The following is a 9,564-nucleotide window of genomic DNA, read 5'->3' as shown; positions in this document are numbered from 1 at the left end:
CAATGACAAGGAAACAAATACATATATGTATGCAGTAACAACTGATGAGAAAAGAGACCATGAATTCGAAGGAGAGGAGGGAGCAGTATATTGAAGGGTTTGGAGAGAAGAAAGAGACAAAAGAAATGTAATAAAAATGCAAAAATATCAAAATTAGCAATATCAAAAAAGTACACCGGAAGTCTTAATGTAGCAAAATAAGTAAATCACATAAAAGTCATATATATTGGTAAGAAATAAAACTTTGTCCAAAATTAGCATGATTGTCTATGTATAAAATTTCAAAGAATCATCAATAACTCACATCTCAAAACTAAGAAACGGTTAGAGCAAGTTTACAAGACTGAATGCTACCATAAAATCCAAACACATTTTTCTGTACCAGTGAAGAGCAACTGGAGCTCTTCAATAAAAACCGCAAAGTCATTTGCATGACACCAGAAATGAACAGTTAGGTAATGAATCAATTAAAACATATGGGAAATCTGTGTGATTGAAAAAAAAAACTGTAAGAATCTCATGAAAAAATTAAAAGATATAAATAAATAGACATAAACACATAGATAGGAAAATCTGATATTATTAAGATAGCAGCTTCTTTCCACTTGGTGTGCAGTCTTAGTTAAATGTCAATCTCAGGTCCAGAAAGTATTAACAATACTACCCATTTTTTTTTTTTGATAAAGGGTCATATTATGTAGCCTTGGGCAGCCTGGAATTCACTATATAGATAAGAAAGGTCTCAAAGTCACATAAATCTGCCTGTCTCTGTGTCTGAGTGCTAGTATTAAAGGTGTGCAGCATCACGACTGGCAACACAATTTGATTTTTAAACTTAATGTGGAGTTACACTAAACAAACACTGTCATACTGACTTAAAAACAGACCAGGGGATCCACGAATAGGATTGAAAATTCCACTACAGATCCACACAAACACAGTCAGTAAGTCTTTCATAAAGAACAAAGGCGACTAGGTACAAAATCCTAGCCTTTGCAACTAATGGTGCTTGAACATATGGGCATTCACAAACAGCCTTCCCTGAGTCACAAAAATGAACTAAAAATCAATACTTTGCATTTGAAATGAAAGGATATAAAGAATATGAAACACAGAAGACAACACTAAGTGACTTTTGGCTTGATAATGGCTACCCACAATGCTCCAAGCTCAGTCTATAAAGGAACAGACTAGCAAATCTGGCATGATACAAATCAAAAAATTATGTTCTGTGAAAGACACCATTAGATAAAGAAAAACAGGAGCTGTGGGTTGGGTGAAAATCTCTGTAAAGTTCTTGTCAGACACAGGACTCTTATCTGAAATATATGGAAAACTCTTTTCAATGACAAAGAAACAACCAACCTAAACATAAAATGGCTAGGAGACCAGTACTGACAACTTGCAAAACTATGTGCACAGATGGAGCTAAGATCACAAAAGGATAGTAGGCGTCGCATGTCACCCGAGGACTGCCAGCAGAACAGTGCTATGTGGTGACACACTAGAATGTAAAGTCTACAACACTCACTGATGCTGACAAGATGCAGAGCAACCAGTATGCTCCTTGCCTGCTAGTGAAGCCGCTGCTATAACTACTCTGGAAGACAGTTTGGTAGCTTCTTTCAAAACTAAACACAGACTTATGATCTACAAAGATACTCCTGTTTGACCCAAAGGAGTTGAAAACGTATGTCAACAAAAATTCTGTGCTTCATTTCAGTGGACACTTTGTTCATAATTGAGTAAAGTTGGAAACAACTGACTTTCTCTTTGACAGGTAAATGGATAAATTGTAATATGTCAATTAAAAATTCCATGATTAATAATCAGTGATGGACTGACCTTGCCCTGTAATAAGACTGATGAATATCTTAATTATCACCATAATCCAGCAACTGATGGAAACAGAGGCAGAGACCCACACTGGAGCACTGGACTGAGCTTCCAAAGTCCAGTTGAAGAGTGGGAGGAGTGAGAGTATGAGCAAAGAGGTCAAGACTCACTGAAACCATTTACCTGAGCTAATGGGAGATCACCAATACCAGCTGGACTGGAAAGGAATAAGCACAGGACCAAACTAGTTCCTCTGAATGTGGTTGACAGCTGTATGGCTGGGGCAGATCAAGGGGTCACTGGGAGTGGCACTGTGATTTATCCTCACTGCATGTACTGGCTCTTTTGTAACCTATTCTTTTTGGATGGATACCTTGCTCAGCTTAGATACAGTAGGGAGGGCCTGGACTGTCCAAAAATTAATGTGCCTTACACTCTCTGAGGAGTGGATGAGGATGGGGTGAGGAGGTAGGTGGAGAGAATAGAAGGAGGGGAGGGAGTGGGAACTTGAATTGGTATGTATAATGAAAAAGATAGTTTGTTTACTTTTTAATAAAAATAAAAAATCAGTAAGTATAAAAGGTATTAAGTCACACAAGATATGAAAGTATTTTGTCAAGTAAAAGAAAAGTCATGACAGATGTAGTTCAATCTACACAACATTCCAGAAAAGACAGACTAATTGTGGAGATAGTTCATTGGCATCTGGGAGCTTGGGAGGCAGGAGAGCTGAATAGAGAGCAGACAGAATCTGTCCCATCTGCCGCTGTATAGGAAGACACGTTATTTTATATTAGTCTAAACCAGTGGTTTTCAACCTTCCTAACGCTGTGACCCTTTAATACAGTTCTTCATGCTGTAGTGATCCCTAACCACAAAATTACTTTCGTTGCTACTCATAACTGTGATTTTGCTGCTGTTACAAACTGTAATGTAAATATCTGAGATTCAGGATGTCTGATATATGACCACTGTGAAGGTTCATGGCCCACAGGTTGAGAACCTCTGGTTTAAACCCATACAATGTGGATCACAGCACCTCTCTAAACTATGGGCTTTTGATAAATAACAACAGTATAGACTTGCTAACTATAGCAGGTGGAAGACAGAAGATTCCTAATCAAGAAGACTTGTAGGATACAAATAATAAGTTTGCATTTTGCTCAAGTTTTAGGCAAATCTCAAATCATTTAAAAAGGCATGTTAATTAAGAGTAAGTAAAGCAGAACATTTATTTAAAAAATTGAACAATAGGGCCTGGTTGAAGTGACTTTGTTGTTAAGAATGCTTGCTGCTGTTCTAGAGGACTAAAGTTCCATTCCCAGCACTCATATTGGGCAACTCCAGGGAATCTGAGAACATTTTATGATCTCCATGGACACCCTCCCACATGTGCAGATTCAAACACATATACATATGTAAAATAAATCTTTAAGCCAAAATAGAGTAACAGAGTACTTTGTGTTGCCTTTTTCAAATACCTGATGGAAGTAAGTTATGGGAAGGATTCACTTTGGATCACAATTAAGGGTGCAGATCATCATGGCGAATAAGGCATGACAGCAGGGGTATAAGCGAGCTCAGCTGGTCACACCGTATCCAGTGCTGCACTAGAGAGCAGTGGGTGCTTGTACTCAGCTACCTTGCTTTTTCTTATTTGTTCTGTGACTCCAGTCCATGCAACGTTGCCTCCCACAATTATAGTTGCTCTTCCTATCTCAACCTAGCACTAGAGCAGCAATTCTCAACCTATGGGTCATGGCCCGCTTGGGTTGCACATTAGACACTTGCATTGCTATTCCTAACAGTAGCAAGTTATAATTATGAAGTAGCAGTGAAATAATTTTATGGTTGGGGGTCACCACAACACGAGGGACTGTATTAAAGGGTCACAGCATTAGGGAGGTTGAGAACCATTGCACTAGAGTTGTTTACATAAAGATTCTACATCCATCATGTTGGCTAAGAACAGTAGCTATTCCCTTTGGATCCCCTTCTCTCCACATGCTGCTAGAGCATAGAGCCTCCCAAACTGATAGAGTGACCCTCTCATTCCCCAGCCCAGGGGTGGTGGGAGGAGGATGCCTGGGCTGTGGTGGTGGATGTTCAGAGATGAGTGTCCCTGTAAGGGCCTGGCACTAAGGCTGAAGGTTGAAACATTGTAGTTTTATGCTTCCCTCTGTAGTAGGGTTCTTTATTGACCTGGGGTTGATATCCATATTGTCTAATCATAGTGAGGCTGGAGTCTTAGAACAGAAGTTTCTTATCTGGAAATAAAAAGTAAAATACATTTAAAAACCACAAAACCCAAAAACGTGCGTAAGGCACTCAAGTGCTCTTGACATTTCTGTTTTAAATGTCTTAGAGACTAGATAAAAAGCGTGTGTCGCCACTTTTACTGTGGCCAAACATCTGGCCTTAAAAATCCTCTTTCACTTTTTACTTTTTTTCTTTCTTTACAAGATGGATATGCAACTTCTCATCTACATGAAGCACCCTTGTTCTATTCTGTGCACCTAAGCTTTGGTTTAGTGGTTGCCTGCTCTGGCGCCATCTCCTCCGCTCCAGCCTGCAAACCTTCTCCACAAAAATGCTTCCGGTGGGAAACCCCAGAACACCCATTATAGGTGCTGAACCTTGCCTTTCTACCCAGAGACCATATCAACTGCTGCTTTAGCTCCCGGCTGCTCTGCATGAGCCGGGGACTGGTTAATGTCAGCTCCTGGCAAAGCTCTGCCTGCAGGGGCTGAACATGTGAAGTTGATCTGACAGAGATTTACCAAGCCTTCAGGCCACTGTGCGGCTTAAAAGTTTCAGAGAGCAACTGAAATTGCCAAATGTTTGTGATGACTTGGTGCGTATGAAAGTGATATTGACCCCGACAGCAGTATTTTGCCACCTTGCTACCAGTCCTCTGTGGACCATGCATGAGACCACCTCATACCATTTTTTCCTCTTATAGATGAAGAAGCCACAGTGCACAGCCCTCAGGGGGCTGTCCTTAATGTCACATAGGACAAAGAGATACCCCATGGTTAGGTCCTAGACCTCTGACTCCTCTGTTCTCCAATCCTTCAGGAGTCTCCAGGACCCTCAGAGCACCACAATGTCTGTAGGGAGAAAAAGACCAGAGTTTAGTTGACGGATTAAGCTGTAGGCTGGCATGCAATATTGTTAGCTGTCCCCGGGCCAGGAGTAAGTGACTGTGAAGAAAGACGTACTGTAACTCGTGCTGCTGTAGTAAGCAAAGTGGGGCCAGAGGACGGAGAGTGTGGCTTTGGGTCATAAGCTTGGGCCCAAGAACTTTGGCCTTGACTGCTCTGAAAAAGTTGTCAATCTTGATGAGGCCTTGATCACAGTCAGGTAATACCAATTCCAGGATGCTGGAATTCGTAATTCTTAGAAGATGCCTTACAAACTCGAGGCGTACACATCAACTCAATTCACTTTTTTTTGTTGTTGTTTGTTTGGTTTTTTTTTTTTGGTTTTTCGAGACAGGGTTTCTCTGTGGTTTTGGAGCCTGTCCTGGAACTAGCTCTTGTAGACCAGGCTGGTCTCGAACTCACAGAGATCCGCCTGCCTCTGCCTCCCATCAATTCACTTTTTTTAATGAATGCCGATGCTGCCAATATTCTTTGTGTGGAAGTCACTATATCATCAACTGCCTTTAGGCTTTCTCTATGAATTGTGTGATAACTCTCTGGGGCTTTGGGATTGCCAAGGAAGCCGGACCTGTCTTACTTCTCATGGACCTGTGTCTCACTACCATGGTGGCTATTGAACACTGCAAGTGCTGCTGGTGTGATCCTCACAGCAGCCTTCCATCCTGGTACCTACACCGGACAGGAGATTTTCCCAGAGCAGAAGGCTCCATTCTCCTGACTGAACTCCACTAGAAGCTGTCTTCCTGGCACAAGGGGTTAGAGAACCTAGGCCTTCTAGGTCACCATGGCCTAAGTAGACCTAAGAGTGGGGTGAGAACAACCGAGTAGCCCTTCTAGCCAGGGATGGAAAGCAGCATGCCTACCCTTATGTCGCATACTCACCAATTCCTCCTCCTAGGGTGTCCCCATTTTTCTACAGTCTAAGCTGTGTTTGCTCTGCCCCCTCTTATCTCCCATGGTACAGGTTACATGTTAACTAAGTCTGCTTCCTCATCGCGTAAGGCTTCCTCTTTTCCCAGAAACCTTTAAAAGTGGAGTTTTTGATGTGTTTATTAGGGCCCAATCTCCCGCTTCACACTCCCATCTGTGAGGTGCTAAGGTGTTAATGAGCTTCTTGCCCAAAGGATGATTTGACTCAGCACTTCTCACTAGAGTCTCCTCCTTCCTAAACCTAACACGAATGTGATGTGAATTTTATGAGTCCAGTCTAGTGGAGGTATCCTGATCTTGCCCCTGTTCCTCTTCTCTACCCCATCGTAAGATCTTAGTTATGCACTGGCTTTAGATACTGGGTATTGCTGCCGAATGGACCCAGAGCCACGGATTTCTTTTTGAAGGTCATCCTTGAGGCCAGGCAGCTATTCTTTTAAACTTAAATGAACAACAAGAACTGTAATAATTCCCAGACAAGAAACTTAAAGATAAAGAGATTGTATCTGTAGTAGGACTCAAGTGTTGGCAGGGAAAGATTTCTTTGTAGTCTTAGTGGGTATCTAAGATGGAAACACATTATGCTTAAAGAATGTTAAAAATAGGGCTTTCCACCAAATTGATTGCACATTCCCCCCCCCCCCAAAGCACATCCTGTCAGGAGGTCCTATGACTAAATAAATTTTAAGTCCATTTACAAAGCCCCAGGGCAATGGAGCTGGGTGTTCGGGTAGCTAGCCTAGGAAACATCAGTGTTCGGTGATGCTGGCGAAATGGATCCTATTGGAGCTATAATGACACCTCCACCCACCTCGCTGGCTGAGCAGAACCCCTTGCTTGTAAATCCTTGTGGGCCTAGCTTGTTATGATACAGTTTTTAGCTATTCTCACTAAACCATCACAGCTGTATGTTTTTACCACTTGTCTTGGGAATTTTATCCGGTGCTGTAGATAAGTCCCATGTCTGTTTTCTGCTCTTGTCCTTTATCGCAGCTAGCAGGTGGATGGCTGTCTAGGAATGCAGAGAAGAAAGGAAAGACTAAAGGGTTGATGGGTGCTCAGCTGTGCTGCTTAGCAGCATGTGATAATGATCTGGTTTATTTATTATTTAGGTATGGTTATTTATCATACAGGAGGCATGGAAGTTCAAATAGCATCGTGCCTTTGTTTTGGCAAGGACCACTTCTCTGTGTAGCACCTCTGTAACAAATGGAAAAAGCAACAGCAATGAACCCGAGAAATCAGCACATAGGGTAACTCCTTCATGACAACCCAGTCTATGAGGAACTGAACCATTCTTGCCATATTGTACCTCCTGCAGGAGACCAGAGTTAACCCGTCCATGACCTGTACATTATCCTCAAGGGTCTAAGTCTTAACGGTTCTATTAGCTCAACACCACCACATTGAGACACTGAGGACCAACCTTTCAACATTGGGACCTTTGGGAACAACCCCATACCCAAGCCACAGCAATGAAAGAAAGGTGGGAAAAGAAAGGAAGATCATGGAGGAAGACAAAGGTATGCACTGTAAGAAATAGAGTCTTCTTCATGAAGCCTGACTCAGCACAAGGGCAGTGAGGAATTATGGGAGCCTACAAAATATGAAGAGCCTCTGTGTAAAATAGCCTGGGGTTGTTTCCAGGTTTGGAAACCAGTATGTAGAGCTTGCAGAGCCAGGGGAAGGTCTTCAAGGAAGCATGTTTCAATTTCCACACAGATTTGTGTGAGTCTAAGAAGACTATTTTAACTGCTCTGCCATTATCAGAGTGTTTCCTGGCCCCGTAGCTTCAGAAGACTGCAGAGCAAGTCACTGGAGGGTTCAGAGGAGCCCAAGTCATCAGCAGAAAGGCTGACAGAGCTCAGATGCTCCATTTCGGGAAAATGCAGTGTGAGGACTCATCAAGCATTTTTATATTCTATTTCTTCTTCCTTGGGAGATTTTCCCATCTCCCTAATCCCTTATTTGATATGTAACCTCTGTGATTATATGGATTATAGTACATATATGGAAAGCTTTAAAATATCCACATATAAGAGAAAAATATACATATTTCTTTTGGGGTCTGGATTAATTCACTCAGGATGATTTCTTTCTGTAGCTCCATCCATTTACCTGCAATTAGACAATAAAATGTTCGAACAAAGCAGTATGGCACAAAGAGTCTACAAAAATACCATGGAGTTTGTGCTGGTCATTTAATGCTAAACAGGAGAACTCCTCTTGAGTATGATTCCCACCCAGTGAGAATCAATTGGAGAAAGTTATTTTTTTTTCTTTTGCAAGTGGGTTTCAATTGCAGATAGCTTCTTGATTTGGGGTGGGAGCCTGGGTCAACTTCTCCCTCTCAGTCCTGTAACCCTGTTTGGCTTGAATTGTGTTTTGCGTGTGAGTGTTTCTTTGTTTGTTTATTCTTTGTTTGTCTGTGTTCTTGTTTTTTTTTTTTTTTTTCAGGGCTTCTCTTTAGCTTTTGGAGCCTGTCCTGGAACTAGCTCTTGTAGACCAGGCTGGTCTCGAACTTAACAGAGATCTGCCTGCCTCTGCCTCCGGAACGCTGGGATTAAAGGCGTGCGCCACCACCACCCGGCTTGTTTTAGGTTTTCATTTTTTTTGTTTTTTTTATTAAATTTATTTATTTATTTCTTTATTAAAGACTTCTGCCTCCTCCCCACCACCACCTCCCATTTCCCTCCCCCTCCCCCAATCAAGTACCCCTCCCTCGTCAGCCCTAAGAGCAATTAGGGTTCCCTGCCCTGTGGGAAGTCCAAGGACCACCCACCTCAATCCAGGTCTAGTAAGGTGAGCATCCAAACTGCCTAGGCTCCCACAAAGCCAGTATGTGCAGTAGGATCAAAAACCCATTGCCATTGTTCTTGAGTTCTCAGTAGTCCTCATTGTCTGCTATGTTCAGCGAGTCCAGTTTTATCCCATGCTTTTTCAGACCCAGTCCAGCTGGCCTTGGTGAGTTCCCGATAGAACATCCCCATTGTCTTAGTATGTGGGTGCACCCCTCGCGGTCCTGAGTTCCTTGCTTGTGCTCTCTCTCCTTCTGTTCCTGATTTGGACCTTGAGATTTCAGTCCGGTGCTCCAATGTGGGTCTCTGTCTCTGTCTCCTTTCATCTCCTGATGAAGGTTAATATCCAGGAGGATGACTACATGTTTTTCTTTGGGTTCACCTTCTTATTTAGCTGTCTTTTAAGTAAGCGAAGGACGACTCTGGAAGCAAGAGGATGAGGAGGCTTCATTTCAAGCTGTGGTTCAAAGACTTTAGTCAGATTCAAAGGAGGACTTCCTCCTTCCCAGGGATATGAACATGAATGGGGACTTAAGGAGACTCTGCTCATTCTGTGACATGGTCTTACCTGGAAGAAGAAATGGCTTTGTCATAGGAAATGTGGGTATGATGACCTCCAGCCTAGCCTCGGTCTATCAGCAGTGATGGCCCACTAGAGTTGGGTTCCCTTAGAAACTTGTTCATGAGCAGGTACATATTACTGTGGGGTCAGTGTGGAGGTAAAGGGGCTGGTAGAGTGGATGAGAGGAGGTGATGCAATCGGAGGCATCAGTTTTGTAGTAGGATGGTGGATGGAATCAACTTCAACCCTATCACCAGCTCCTGGCTGTCACTGG

The sequence above is a fragment of the Chionomys nivalis genome, chromosome 4 (genome assembly GCF_950005125.1).
Source record: "Chionomys nivalis chromosome 4, mChiNiv1.1, whole genome shotgun sequence".
NCBI lineage: Eukaryota > Metazoa > Chordata > Mammalia > Rodentia > Cricetidae > Chionomys > Chionomys nivalis.
The sequence above is the reverse complement of the archived record's forward strand: the minus strand, read 5'-3'. Positions refer to the sequence as shown.